This window comes from Plecotus auritus (genome assembly GCF_963455305.1).
Source record: "Plecotus auritus genome assembly, chromosome: 7".
In the NCBI taxonomy this organism is placed as follows: Eukaryota; Metazoa; Chordata; class Mammalia; order Chiroptera; family Vespertilionidae; genus Plecotus; species Plecotus auritus.
Window position 1 is genome coordinate 66,635,254 of NC_137774.1, and position 14,952 is coordinate 66,650,205.

The following is a 14,952-nucleotide window of genomic DNA, read 5'->3' on the forward strand; positions in this document are numbered from 1 at the left end:
TAACAAATCAGTACTTTAGTTTTTATCTTGATTACCTCAGTTTTCCTATTTAACCTCTCTTGTAACTTAGCTTTCATGCCCCATAGTCTTCTCATCTTCCTGGTACCTCTGGGGCTTCCTTCTTGGATGTACATGTGGGAATTTCTTCCCAACATTTCTTGCGAAATGTATGTTTTTCCCAAATCCCAAGAAACTGGAAAATAGCACCAAACAATTAATGTGATACACCACATAAACAAAATGAAGGATAAAAATCACATGATCATATAAATAGATGTAGAAAAACCTTTTTACAAAATCCAGCACTCCTTTAGGATAACTCTCAGCAAAGTGGGAATAGAGGGAACAGACCTCAACATAATAAAGGCTATATCTGACAAATCCACAGGTAACATCATACTTAACGTGAAAAAAATAAAGTCATTTCCCCTAAGATCAGGAACAAGACAGGGATGTCCACTTTCACCACTCTTATTCAACATAGTACTGGACGTCCTAGCCACAGCAATCAGACAAGAAGAAATAAAAGGTAATCAAATTGGAAAGGAAGAAGTAAAACTCATTATTTGCAGATGACATGATTCCACCCAAAAAAACTAGAACTGATAAATAAATTCAGTAAAGTATAGGATACAAAATAAATATCCAGAAATTGGTTGAATTTTTAAAATGTTTTTATTTATTTTTAGAGAGAGGAAGTAAGAGGGAGAGAGAGATAGAAGAAACATCAATGATGGAGCCATGGAACCTCCATGTGGAGTTGAGGGGACAAGAAGAGATAAGCCAAATAACTTATATACTTATAGGATAATGAAGACCTGGGGGCAGTATGGGCTGGGATAAGGGAAGTAAAGGAGGGGAAAATGGGAGATATCTGTACGACTATCAACAATGAAAACTATATTTAAAAAAAAGACACATTGATGAGAGAGACACAATTAGTAGGATTCATCCAGTGTAGGCCTGGCCTTCACCAGCAAGCATGTGAACTAGTTGATATAAGACAGAGAAACCAGGTTGATCAATTTAAATTACCACATTAAATTCCTCAGCAAATCTGTGGATCCTCAGTTACTTTGGAAAAATCCCTATGGCTCCCAATTCAGATTTGGTCCAGGGAACATAAGAAATTAGAGGCTTTACGTTTGGATCCTCCGAGGTCTGACTCTAATAGGTTCAGGGGAGGGAGGAGTGAGGAGAAGTTAGGAGAAAAAGGGAAGTCCAGGGAGAGGAACAGAATGAAGAAGCGGAGGGCACAGATAGGGTGGGGACTGTGCAGTAGGGAGAACCTGGGCACAAGACGGCTGCCACATGCCCAGTGACAAAGAGGGCAGGGGAAGGAAACAAGATGATTCAGAAAGGAAAGAGGAAGATGGTGTTGGAGACAGAGAGGATGGTGAATGGGAAAAAGAGGCCACAGAAGCTTTTTTGTTTTCTTTCAATTATTTGTTGGTCTTGGTTAATCTATAAGTAATATTTTGTAAAGTGACAACTTTAGAGCCTTTTTTAGTTTATTGGGGTGACATCCTATATTAAAGAGGTAATATGCAAATTGACCATCACTCCAACACACAAGATGGCTGCCTCCATGTGAAAACAAGATGGCTGCCACAAGATGGCCGGCAAGGGAGGGCAGTTGTGGGCAATCAGGCCAGCAGGGGAGGGCAGTTGTGGGCAATCAGGCCAGCAGGGGAGGGCAGTTGGGGGTGACCAGGCCTGCGGGGGAGGGCAGTTGTGGGTGACCAGGCCTGCAGGGGAGGGCAGTTAGGGGCAATTGGGCCGGCAGAGGAGCAGTTAGGCATTGATCAGGCTGGCAGGGGAGTGGTTAGGGGGTGATCAGGCTGTCAGGCAGAAGCGGTTAGGGGCAATCAGGCAGGCAGGCAGGCAGGCAAGCAGTTGGGAGCCAGCAGTCCTGGATTGTGAGAGGGATCCCAGATTGGAGAGGATGCAGGCTGGGCTGAGGGACACAAACACACACATCCATGCATGAATTTCATGCACCGGGCCTCTAGTTGGTTAATAAAATTATATAGGTTTCAGGTATACAATTCTACAATACATCATTTGTATATTGTATTGTGTGTTTACTACTCCAGTGACTTCAGAGTCTTGAATAGGTTTGGAAGTCTTCAGGTACCAATTGAAATAGGCATCCCATTCAGTCTGTTTACTTTTAGAGCCATGATCTTCTAATTTAGTTCTGAGAAACAGAAGTTTGGGGAGGTCAAAATTCCCTGTAATGGTCACTGGAGTTCTAAATTAATTTTGGTAGTCTATCCATTTAGTTAAAATTATGCATGAGGAGGCACCATAGATGTGGGGTTTTTTTGTTGTTTGTTTTTTTTGTGTGTGGCAGATTCTCATTGGCTGGGTTGCTGCTGGGTAAAGAGAAAATCTTTCTTCCTGCTGGTATATGTAAAGCAAGCGTGTCAAACTCAAAAGCTAATACAGGCCAAGTAAACAAGGTGTAAGTTTATGTGGGCTGCAAAAAAAACAAAAGCTTCAATTTTCATAGAAAAGTAGGTTTATTTCAATAGAGACATGCTGAATACAAAGGGCTGAAATAAATGAGTAATTGTTAACATAAAATACTGTAATAGAACATTTTAATAAAAATTAGTATTTTTTCTTGAACATTAACTTGCCAGACACTGAATACCTGCAGAAATTAATAAGCATAATACAAATAAACCTATTTTTCTTGTTCTCCAAAATTGAAATATTTCCTGTTTGCACACACCAAACAAGTCAGTCCAAGACTAATGACGTGGCAATTGGCTGCTAAAATATTTGTTGCTAGTATTAGTGGAGAGAAATGGTGCGCCTGCACTTAAGGCGAGTAAGAAAAATGAATGCAACACGATTATAGTAATCAGTCATTAGCGAACATTGTGGTTCATTATTAATAATTACATATAACAGGATATTGTGAAAATTAAGTTATGAAATTTTTATCAAAACGTTTCTGACATACTGTTATATTGGTTGGGCTGCAAAAATAATAGTTGTGAGCTGCATGTGGACTGCGGGCCGCGAGTTTGACATGCTTAATGTAAAGTTGCAAAGTGATTCGATCCTTATCTTTACTGCTTCCCGGCTCCATTTTGAATCAGGTTTTCTTTATTATTTTCACAGACTATTTTCATCCACACAATGAAACACTATGCAGCCATTCAAAAAAAAGAGTCTAGCCAAAACCGGTTTGGCTCAGTGGATAGAGCGTCGGCCTGCAGACTGAAGGGTCCCGGGTTCGATTCCGGTCGGGGGCATGTACCTTGGTTGTGGGCACATCCCCAGTGGGGGCTGTGCAGGAGGCAGCTGATCGATGTTTCTCTCTCATTGATGTTTCTGACTATCTATCACTCTTCCTTCCTCTCTGTAAAAAATCAATAAAATATATTAAAAAAAAAAACACAAAAAAACAAAAAAAAAAAAAACAAAAAAGAGTCTATATGTGCTGAATTTGCAAGATATAAGTGAGAAAAAAAATGCAAAGTGAACAGTATTTTTTTTTTTTCTGGCTGCTTGTCATTTATTTTCCATTTGGTATAAGGCACACGGTTATGGGGTGTCGGGAAGGCTTGAATGTGGCTTGGGTAGTAAACAGTGGGGCTCTCTCAAGTTGCTTTTTGGTGTTTTGCTATTTTGACATAAAAGAGCCCAACTCGTTCTACGTGCTGCAGCTTGCAAGTCTATGGGGTGGTGTGAGGAGGGGGAAAGGGGATAGAGGAGGAGGGAGAGGGGCTCAAAGGAGTCTCGCACCTCTGGAAGTCTGGTGGCTGGTGGTGGCCACTCAGGATGGGGCCCACTTTGCCTGCCAGGCTGCTTCCTTGTGGCTTCCCGGGCCAGGTCACAGGTGATCATGCTGCTGGAGGCCTGGGGAGATTCCAAGTGCTCTGGGGACCCCAACACTGTGGCCATGAACACAAGCGTGGACTCCCCGAAAAAGAAGCTCACCCACCAGTGACCTGGGCTGGGCTTGTGAGGATCAGGGTAGTGGGGGATGGCTTCCCCAGGGTACTTGGCACTTCCACAGGGGCTGTTACTGGAAGTGGAACCCAAGCAGTCGTGGTGGCCCGAGCTAGCCACTGGAGGGGAGGGCTGCCATGCTCTTGCTTGTGGACTCGTGGAAACCTCAGCGGCGACCCCTCTAAGGCCTCACCTCGCGATCACTGGGGGTGGGAATGGGGGTGCTAGGTCGGGGAGCCCATTTGCAGAGGAGACCACGGGAGGCTGCTGCACAACTGGGGGGTGGTGGTGGGTGGAGCGGACATGAACAGTGTGTTTACTATACTACTTGTGAAAAGAAAAAACATAAGATATGCTTTTCTACACCTAAACTGTCTCAGGAAGGACATAAGAAATTGGTAACAAAGTTGCATCTAGGGAGGGGATGGGGACTAGAAGAAGGAGCCATTTTTTTAATTGAAGAATACACAGAAGGATATGTTCACATATCATAAGAGTAAAGCTAAATTTTCACAAAACTCAACACATCTGAGCAGCCAGCACCTAAATCAAGAAACAGAATGTTATTAGCAAGCACCCTAGAAGCACCTCAGGGTAATGAATTACCCTGATTCTTTGTTGTGTTGTTGTTTTCAATCCTCACCTGAGGGTATTTTCCCATTGATTTTTTTAGAGACAGTGGGGGAAAGGGGGAGAGAGACATCTCACATTGATTGGTTGCCTCCCACACCCACCCCACTGAACCTGCAACCCAGGTACAGTGCCCTTGACCAGGAATCCAACCCGAGACCCTTTGGTGAGCTGGCCTACGCTCTTAACTATTGAGACAAACTGGCCAGGGATATCCTGATTTTTAATACCTTGAATTAGTTTTCCATTTTTATACTTTATGTGAATAGAATCATATATAATACTAGAGGCCCGGTGCACAAAATTCATGCACGGGGGGGGGGGGGGCTGTCCCTCAGCCCAGCCTGCACCCTCTCCAATCTGAGACCCCTCGGGGGATGTCCGACTGCCGGTTTAGGCGCGATCAAACTGGCAGTCAGACATTCCTCTCACAATCCAGGACCACTGGCTCCTAATCGCTCGCCTGCCTGCCAGCCTGATAGCCCCCTAACTGCTCCCCTGCTGGCCTGATCGTCCACAGCTGTCCTCCCCTGCCATGACCCGCCTCCTCCACATGAAGCAGTGGAGATGCTGGGACCAGCCTCCTCTGCATCGCACAGAGCTACGGGACCCCCAGGCCTCAGCGCGTGGAGTGGCTGCTGGACCTTGCCTCCACTGTGCGCAGTCATTTGTGACAGCTATATTGTGGTGGCCATCTTGTGACGATGTGAGGGCGTGAAGATCACCTAGGCTATTATTAGTGTAGATACGACTTTGTGTTGGCTTCTTTTGCCAACTCATTTGTCTACAGATTCATCCATATTATGCATGTGGTTGTAGACAATTCTCATTTCTGAATAGTATTCTACTTAATGAATATCCCATAATTTATTCATTCTACTGTTGTGCAAAGTTTCCAGTGTTTAGCCCTTGCAACTGGTGTAACTGTGAACATTTGAGCACATGTCTTACAGTAAACATATGTATGTATTTCTGTTGGGTATACACCTAGAAGTAGAATTGCATGTGCAATTAGTAGAAACTGCCAGTTTTCCAAAGTGGTTATACTAACTTACACTCTACCAGTAGTGTAAGTGTTCAGCACTTGCAAGACTTACTTTTGATTGTATATTCTTTTTAATTTGGGTGTATTATGAAATAGAATGCAAATTACATGAATTTTAAAGCCATACCATGTCTTCAAAGTAGTTTCACTGCTGGGGTGGACAGCTTTTTGTTACACCTCTAGAACTTTCCTTGTCTGCTCTTATGAATACTTGGTTGGAAATGTTTGAAAAACAGTCTTAAGAGATGATCGGTTCATTTCCCAGTTTTATTACTCATTTATGAGCCATAATTTGAAGCCAAGTTTTCTTATCAAGACAGGGTACAGATAGAAATATAATTACAACTATAAGCTCATATTTATTAAGTACTTATTTTGTGCAGGGTTCTACATGAAGTGATTAGCTAAACCTGGGAGCCAGGAGATGACTTTTGTTAAAGAAAAAACCCACAGGCCCCAAATGGGGCCTCGTGCTAAAAATCCATGATACCAAACCTAGATTTAATACCTGTTCTAACTGCAGTTTCAACCTCTCCCAGAAACAATCTTGATCAACCAACATGGTATTTTCTGGTCAATCACCAGTGAGGTAATCTGCCAAGTGGGCCCTTCTTCTTCCCTCCGACCCTGCCTTACCCTCAGCCCACCCCCTCCACCAAAAGAAGCAACCTAAGAAATAAAAACCTTCCCCTTCTCTTCCCACAAGATGTCCTGGCCCCAAAATTATAATTTCTTTTCTTGCTAATAGCACCCCTGCCCCAATCTTCTTCCTATAAAATCTACATTTGGCCTGGCCAGTGTGACTCAGAGGTTGAGCATCAACCTATGAATCAGGTCACAGTTCGATTTCCGGTCAGAGCATATGCCTGAGTTATGAGCTCCATCCCCAGTGGAGAGGCAGCCAATCAATTATTCATTCTCACCACTGAAGTTTCTATCGCTCGCTCTCTCCCTCCCTCTTCCTCTCTGAAATATATATATATATATATATATATATATATATATATATATATATATATATATATATAAAATTTAAATCTACATTTGTACAACCCTTGGAGTGCCCTTCTAGTTACCAGATGGGGTGATGCCCCATATATGAATCGCTTAATAAAGCCAATTAGATCTTCAAATTTACTGGGCTCAGTTTTGAATCCGACTCTGCTCTGGTGATCAGTCACCTGGCCTTTCTGTCGCTCCGGTACTGCGCCTGAAAAATGGAAGACTTCTGTGACCTCTGGGCATGGGCTCAATCAAATACCCAAAGGGCACCTGCTCCTTTAGCGCAGCTGGCTAGGGCTAGGCCTGTAGGAGCACTCCAGGCTGACCTGGGACCGGACCCCCAATCCCCGCCCCGCCCCCACCCCATTCGCCTCAGTTTTCTTTCGTCCTTCGGGTTGTTGTTTTTTTTTTTAATAAGTAAATACCTTCTTTATATATTTTTTATTGATTTCAGATAAATTATTGATTTCAGGGAGGAAGGGAGAGAGAAACATCAATGATGAGAATCATTGATTGGCTGCCTCCTGCACGCCCCCTATTGAGGCCCGAACCGGCAACCCCAACACGTACCCTTGACCGGGAATTGAACCGAGACCACCTCGTTCATAGGTAGACGCTCAACCAGAGCCATGCCGGTTGGGCTCGACCTTCGGCTTTCGTTCACTCCTAGTCCCCGACATCTGGACCTGCCAGTCAGAGGCTTCACGTAACAAGCAGAGGGGAGTAGCTTCAACCGGTCAAACCCCTCTTACCTCCGGTCCGGGAAAGCCAGATCTAGAGAGCCTGCCGCCCGTCAGCGCCGCCTCCCGCAGCCTCGGGGCCCCTTCACCCACCGCTTTCAAAGGGGCCGCCCGGGGTTGCGGGGTTGGGGGGGCAGTCGCGGCCTCCCTCCTTCCCCGCGGCGCCGCCGAGCCCTGCGCACTGTCTCCCCGCTTCTGCTGCTCCCTCCGAGAGCCGGCCGGCCCCCTGGTGCGGCCGGGCGGGCGGAGAGGGAAGGATGCTGAGGCCGAGCGGCGCCAGCTCGGTTGGGGGCAGGACTGTGCGCCCTCGAGCACCTTCTCTGAGGAAGCCAGGGAAGCTCTAGGTTGCCTCAATCCCGGAGCCTCTCTCTGCGGAGAATGGGGGGCTTTCCGTGGCGCCGCCATGTTGGAGAGTGGGAATTTTTGAGCATGCTTCCTCCTAGTGAGAAGGCTAACGCCTATTTTGTAAAACTACTGTTTGGAATTCTCTGCTGTTTTTTTAGACGAACTCTTATTCTAAAAAATAACTTTGCTTTCTAGCCTGCTTGAATAATGAGGAAGATAAACTTAGCTGTCTGACCTTGTAGGCCAGAGGCTAGAGATGCCCACACTCTCAATGCCATGCCAGGTGCATTTTTTAATTGGATAGAACTGTGTTGTTTTCAAGGCCAGCAGCGAGATAACCACTAAGCACACATAGGGCTGGCTCTTTAATTAAGGAAAACTGCTTTGTTTTAAATTGTTTTAGACTGTTTGCTCTGCAAAAAAAACAGGATGTAGTGAGTGGGTTTAAATACGGTCGGACACAAAGGGTCGGGGCTGCTCTCTGATCTCCCTGAGTGGAGAGGGGACAGTCGCCGGCCGGCAATAAAGGCTCCCTAAATTTTAATTTGGTCTGGACTCCAGTGGTCTTTACTCGCGTTCGCTCTACAACATTTGGAGGCCCCAGCGAGATCACCAGCCTTTGCCTGGTCCTGTGACCGGAGCCCACCGGGGTCCCCGGACTCTCATCCCAGGGGGAGATCTCTGAGAGACGTTCCTCAGCCCCGGGACTGGTAGAGGTCGGAGACCCCGCCTGCTAAATTTCCTGATTGGCTCTGATTGGAGCCACCTGGACCTGGTTCTTACCGGTAAGAAACTTATTTCTGGTTCTGGTTCTGTTCTGTGGGCGCCCCTGGGGTCTCTGGAAGGCTGGACGCAGCGCTACTTCCGAGACCAGATCCCGGCGCACGACGGTGCCCGGCGATCCTCAGTCGGTTGTCTTTGTCTTTGTTGTTCTGGTCTAATTGTCTCTAGCATTAGAATGGGTCAGTCTGCTTCATGTGCTTCTGTCTGTACTCCCCTGCAATGTCTTTTGAAAAATTTTCAGGAATTCAAGCGGCGAGCGGATGATTACGGAGCCTCCGTTAATGCTTTTGATTTACAGAAATTTTGTGAGCAAGAATGGCCAACTTCCCCATATCCCAGTGAGTGGAAGGGGGAGCTTGAGCACCTCCCTGGAAGCCATGTGGCTTCCTCAGGCAAATTAATCAGGAATCAGGTGGACTGTTTAAACTCTGAGCAAATATCTGGTAGAAGTAAAAAACTCGGACTAGCTAGTATATAAATGTGGGACTCTGGAGGTGAATGTAGGAATTATGAGTTCACTCTGCTGTTTGTTTGTGGGGGACTAGCCAATTTGCTAAAGAGAAGGGGGACTGGACACAGTCTTAGCTCCTCCGGTAGGTTCTCACCAAGACGGTGGTCGATGGTCGAGAATTCTGTTCTGGGGCACGGGTGCCGGGAGTGCCCCCATTCCCGTCTGGGGAGTTGGGCATTGTTTCGTTTATCTGCTCAGCTCCAGTCTGGGCTAGTCTACTGAGAGAGTGTGAGTATGGATGTTTGTCTGTCTTGATATAATTATCTGCTCATTAACTGGTCTGTGTGAAGCAAAAGCCACTTTGTGCCTTCTGGCTGTACACAGGAGAGTATTTGTTATCTCTTTCTATTGTTTAATTTGTTAAAGATAGGGCGGACCCGCTGTATCGTCTGCAAACGTCTTAAGCAGCGCTGCTGAGTTATTTTTCTCAGAGATGTTTGCTCTCTATCACAGTAGGAGGGAATCAGCCCATTTAACTAATAAAAAAATTTTCTCTCTGTTTGTATAAGTAAGGGTATCAGTTTGCTCTGATTTGTGAATTTGCTGTATTAAATTGAAATTTTAAAGTCCTAGGGTTAATTTAAAGGTATAAATTTATGATATTTCAAAGAGCAAAGAACTTTTATTTATGGCTTTCTTACCTCTTTTGGTGGTTGGAGACTTCCAGGGGCAGGGCTTACAGCTCCGCGGGGCGGAGAGATTTACAGGCTCTGTCCCTGCCTGTGGCATCATAGTCCAACATTTGTTTGACTTGCTGTTTTCAGTTATTAGGATCCTCATAGAGAACATGACCTGGGTTTCCCTTCCTCTCTCATCCTGATTCTAATAGCATCTGTAACTGGATTAAAGATCATTTCTTTCAGGAGGCCATCCAGGCTTTCAGTTCGCAAGAAATTTCCCTACACACCCTTATCTTCCTCCTCCCTATCTTTCCAGGCTAAGAGTCATTTTTCCCCACAGGTTGGGCCTCAGTCTTCGAAAGGGAGGACTGCTAGCTACAGCGGTAGTCTGTAGTTTTCTCTGAAACTCCCACTGTTTCTATTTCTCCCCTCTGTAGGAATTGTCTTCCTCTGACTCACAATTGGAAAGAGCGACAAGCAACTGGACTGGGGACTGGACGGGGTGGGGAGGGGATGGTCGGAGAAATCAAGAATGGTAAAGGAGGAGGATTTAAGATCCTCTAGGGCAGCCGTGGGCAAACTACGGCCTGCGGGCCGGCTGTTCTATCCGGTTCTCTTGGTCTCCCCTCGCTCCTTTACTTTGAATTTTTATTAGTTCACACAAACACTCCATCCATGCTTTTGTTCCGGCCCTCCGGTCCAGTTTAAGAACCCATTGTGGCCCTCGAGTCAAAAAGTTTGCCCACCCCTGCTCTAGGGGCTTAAGGTAAAAAGGAAAAATCTATGAGGGAAAACAACAGTTACAGAAAGAAAAAAGTATCCTTAAATGTAAAAAGCCTAAATATACAGGATCTCAGACCATTTGCCTTGTTTCAGGACAGAGTAAATTGTTAATGCGGAAAAAAAGGGGGGGGTCAGCAGTTAATTATGAAGCAGGGAGAGATAGGTTTTTGTTGATTTTTACTGGCTGCAGACCGCTCTGGTGGCGTAGGGGTCTGGTCCAGGTGTCTTATCAGAACTTCACTAGATTCAAGGTCGCAAGTTTTCTGCAAGTATAATTAATACATTAAAAAAACTAAATTCCCAGGAGCCAAGCGGAGGAGAAACAGAGCTGAAGTCCGCAGCTGCCCTGGTGATTTAAAACTGGTTGCTAGGCAGACTCAGCCCCCGAGAGCCAGGTGAAAGAAGGGGGGCTGGATGCCGGAGCTGCCTGCAGTGGCCCTAGAAGAAGCCGCAGCAGTGAGAAAAGCGGGAGACAGCAGACATTTACCTGACACTAGAGCTACCCTGCCGCTGCCCAGTGAGTAATGAATGTTTTACAACAAGCAGTACAAGACTTAGGCCTTTGGCTTGCTGGCTACAGCAGTTAAACCAGAGCCAGTGACTGCTACTGGCCTTCCTGCAGCCCCAGGAATAGAGCAGCGAGCCCGGGATCTGTAAAGCAGCAGATAGAGCTAGTGAAAGCTCCCTGTTTGCAAATGTACTGAAAGGGTTCAGTACCTGTTGCTGCTGGAAGAGGAGGGGCTGAGATCCCCTTGCAGTGCACTATCTTGGGAGAGGCCTGGTCGCTGCTCTGTCACAAAGGGGACTGGCGGGAAGACAAGGGGTCTAATACCCAAGCCACTGCCACAGAAGCGCTTTGCAGTATGCAGAGCTGTTTCTAACTGCAACTCTGGCTGTTTTGGACTGGCAGCTTAAAGTCAAAGAGCAAAGGAAAGGCACTCTCCCTGGACCGGGGAGCCTTCAGGACTTTGAGATTCTCCAAGAGAGGAGGAGTCTGACTGAGGGATGGCAGAGACCCTGCTGGGTTGGAAGGACCTAAGGCCACATGTTAAACTTATAAATTTCGGCTTTCTAGGCAGATGTCCAAGCCCAGTTATGTAGGGGTTAAGCTGCCTGTTTACAAAAAAACAACTTTCTCCCGTGCCAGAATAAATTTTAGGGAAATTAGACAGGCTGTGTTTGTGGCTAGAAAGAAGAACTGGCCACCATGCACAGCCCTGACAGTGGCCTGCAGAAAACTGTATAATAGACTTAGATGATGCCTGCGTCTTCATGGACATGACTCCAGAAAGACAAGGACAATTTTGCTTTGTGTGCGAAGGTCAGTAATAGACTTTAGTCACCTCCCTAAGGTATTTGTATAGCCCTACCATGTGTCATATATGGTAGCAGAAGATTTGGCTACCTAAGGTGGCCACAGTGCCAATATTGTACTTCATTGTGTTAATAATATTGCATTAACCTTACAGATTTGAATGCAGTTGCCAAAAGGGCAGGTACCCAAATTGGCAAGGAAAATACCCATCTGGTTTTGGTCTCTATTAAAAGACAGTTTGCAGCCTGTATACTGTCTTGCAGGCCTGTGTGACCATGCCCATGTCAGGTGTGGCACAAACCTCAACTTTAGGAAACTGGGGAAGGCCTGTTTGGAACAGAGGGAAGTGGTGAGTACCAGTCCTTTGTTACAGGAATTACAGACCCTGTGAGGTCCTATGACATGTGAGACCCTGTAAAGGAATAAAGCTCCCTTAGTCCTTTCTGAGAGGGCATGTCACCCCCCCACCCCCGAGAGACCATATAAGATTTTAAGGACAAGTCAAGTAGGGGGAACCCTACTACAAGAAAAGCTATAATTGTCTACTTGAATATAGACACATTTTAAATTTCTCCTTGTCATTTGAAGACAGTTATATTACTCTGAAGAATCCATAGAAAGGACTGACAAGGAAAATCAGAAGTATATTTTTCTCCTATATAATTCCTCTGAAATTTGGCAATGCTTAATAAATCATGGCAATACATTTCTTTACATAAATTCAATAAGACTGGTTTCTAATAGTAGTTTTATTAACCAGAAACTTTGACTGGAGTATCATGTTTTAAAGAGCCCTGCCTGAACTCTGAAGACTTGAAGCCAATAAGAGTGCCAAGGAGAAAGTCTGGTATCCTGCTTGGTAGCCCTGAAAATACCTGGTGCTAGAGCATCAGGCCCATGCCCTACCATCACTGGCAGTTGGTCAGAGTACAAGGGGAGCAATAAGGGCGCCTCTGCGTCCCTGCGGGACCCCCACGCACTCTGAGCCGTGATGAGTAGGAGAGCTGAGATGGGCCTTGAAGCCTAGGGCATGGGCCCGGGTAGAGCAACTACAGGTGAGGGATTCACCTAACTCAGTGGATACTACAGGCAGGCCTGATGGCAGCTGATTCGCGTGGCTTCCTGGCCCTACGGGGCACAATATGATTCAATCATGAAATTCCAGCAAAGGTAGTCAGTTATCATTCTTGTTGTGTTTATGCAAACAATCAGGCCAAATTAAATACAATAGGTAAATTAGTCTTTATCTGGCTCTTTTGATAAACATAGAGGTAATTTTGAGGAGAAAAATTCTATTTCAATAGAGGTCATTAAAACTGAAATGTTTTCTTTCCCTTCCACTGGACCATTTGTTACAGTTTGTCTCTGCCAGGTCACAAGCCCACCTCCTTCTGGGCCCAGGCCTCATCGTCCCTTGACAGATAGCAAGGATCTCTTGGCTCTGAGATAAAACTCCGTCCCTCTTCAGCACGAAGCAGCTACAGAAGAAATTCAACGTCCATTTTCCCTAAAAGAATTCAGAGCCAGGATCCTTGAGGTAATATATTAGGCAGTTAGACAGACATGAGCAGAGCAGGGACGATGGGCCAACTAGCGCTATAGGATGTAACTAAGTCTTTCCACCTCTACGTATGTGAGACAAAGGGCATAGGCAAAGAGGTACTCACCAAAGTCTCAGCCCCTAGAAAAGGCTGGTAGCCTATTTGTCCAAAAAAACTTGACCCCTTTGCATTTGGGTGACATACTTGCTTCCAGGTGGTAGCAGCCACAGCTATGCTTATTGAAAAAGCAAATAAGTTAACCCTAGGGCAGTAACTAATCCTAACTGCCCCACATGAGGTCGAGGTTTTACTCCAGAACACACTAGAGCACTGGATGTCAAACACTCGAGTCACCCAGTTTCAGGCTCTCTGGTAGACAAAAGAAAAATCAGTAACAATTTATACTGATAGCAGGTACGCATTTACAAGGTAAGGGTTCTCCACAGAAGCAAGAGGGAACTGGGCCACAGATGAAGCTGCCCAGGAGGCTGCCCTAAAACCAGTGGGGCCTCTACAGATTCTAGTGACTCTTCCAGAACCTGATCTACCTAATCTAGAAAAGCTGAAATCCATAACCAGTCTTTATTCAAGTTCTTACAGGCTTTACAGTCTACCCAGGAAGCAATCCAGAAGCACATCTGAGACGCTCTGCCTGTACCAACTTCTGATCCGGTTCATTCCTTTCACCCTGGTGACTCTGTTTGGGTAAAGAAATTTGCCACCCAAGGAGTGACTCCTACCTGGAAAGGACCACCTCCACAGCAGCCAAGGTCCACAGGATCCCGACATGGCTTCAACACACCTGGCTTAAGATCAAGCTTACAGTCCTAATGGGTCAATATAACTCCCTCACCAACAAGGACCCCAAAGAGTCAATGATTTGACTCATGTACATAAAACCAGTGGGGAATGTTGGAGAGTGGGAATTTTTGAGCATGCTTCCTCCTAGTGAGAAGGCTAACGCCTATTTTGTAAAACTACTGTTTGGAATTCTCTGCTGTTTTTTTAGACGAACTCTTATTCTAAAAAATAACTTTGCTTTCTAGCCTGCTTGAATAATGAGGAAGATAAACTTAGCTGTCTGACCTTGTAGGCCAGAGGCTAGAGATGCCCATACTCTCAATGCCATGCCAGGTGCATTTTTTAATTGGATAGAACTGTGTTGTTTTCAAGGCCAGCAGTGAGATAACCACTAAGCACACATAGGGCTGGCTCTTTAATTAAGGAAAACTGCTTTGTTTTAAATTGTTTTAGACTGTTTGCTCTGCAAAAAAAACAGGATGTAGTGAGTGGGTTTAAATACGGTCGGACACAAAGGGTCGGGGCTGCTCTCTGATCTCCCTGAGTGGAGAGGGGACAGTCGCCGGCCGGCAATAAAGGCTCCCTAAATTTTAATTTGGTCTGGACTCCAGTGGTCTTTACTCGCGTTCGCTCTACAACACGCCGGAGGACGGAGGGCAGCCCAGGGGCCGTGAGCTTCGCGGACGTGGCCGGGGACTGCTCCCCGAGGAGTGGGGTGTCTGCGACCCGCGCACATGGCCCTGCCCCGGGACGTAATCTGTAGGAAGGGGGATGGATGGCCTGCAAGTGTGGGGCGCTGTGAGGAAGCAGCCTCACCCCCTCCTCTCCGGGTCTCAGCCGAGCCCAATGCTTCCCCTCGCAGGATTT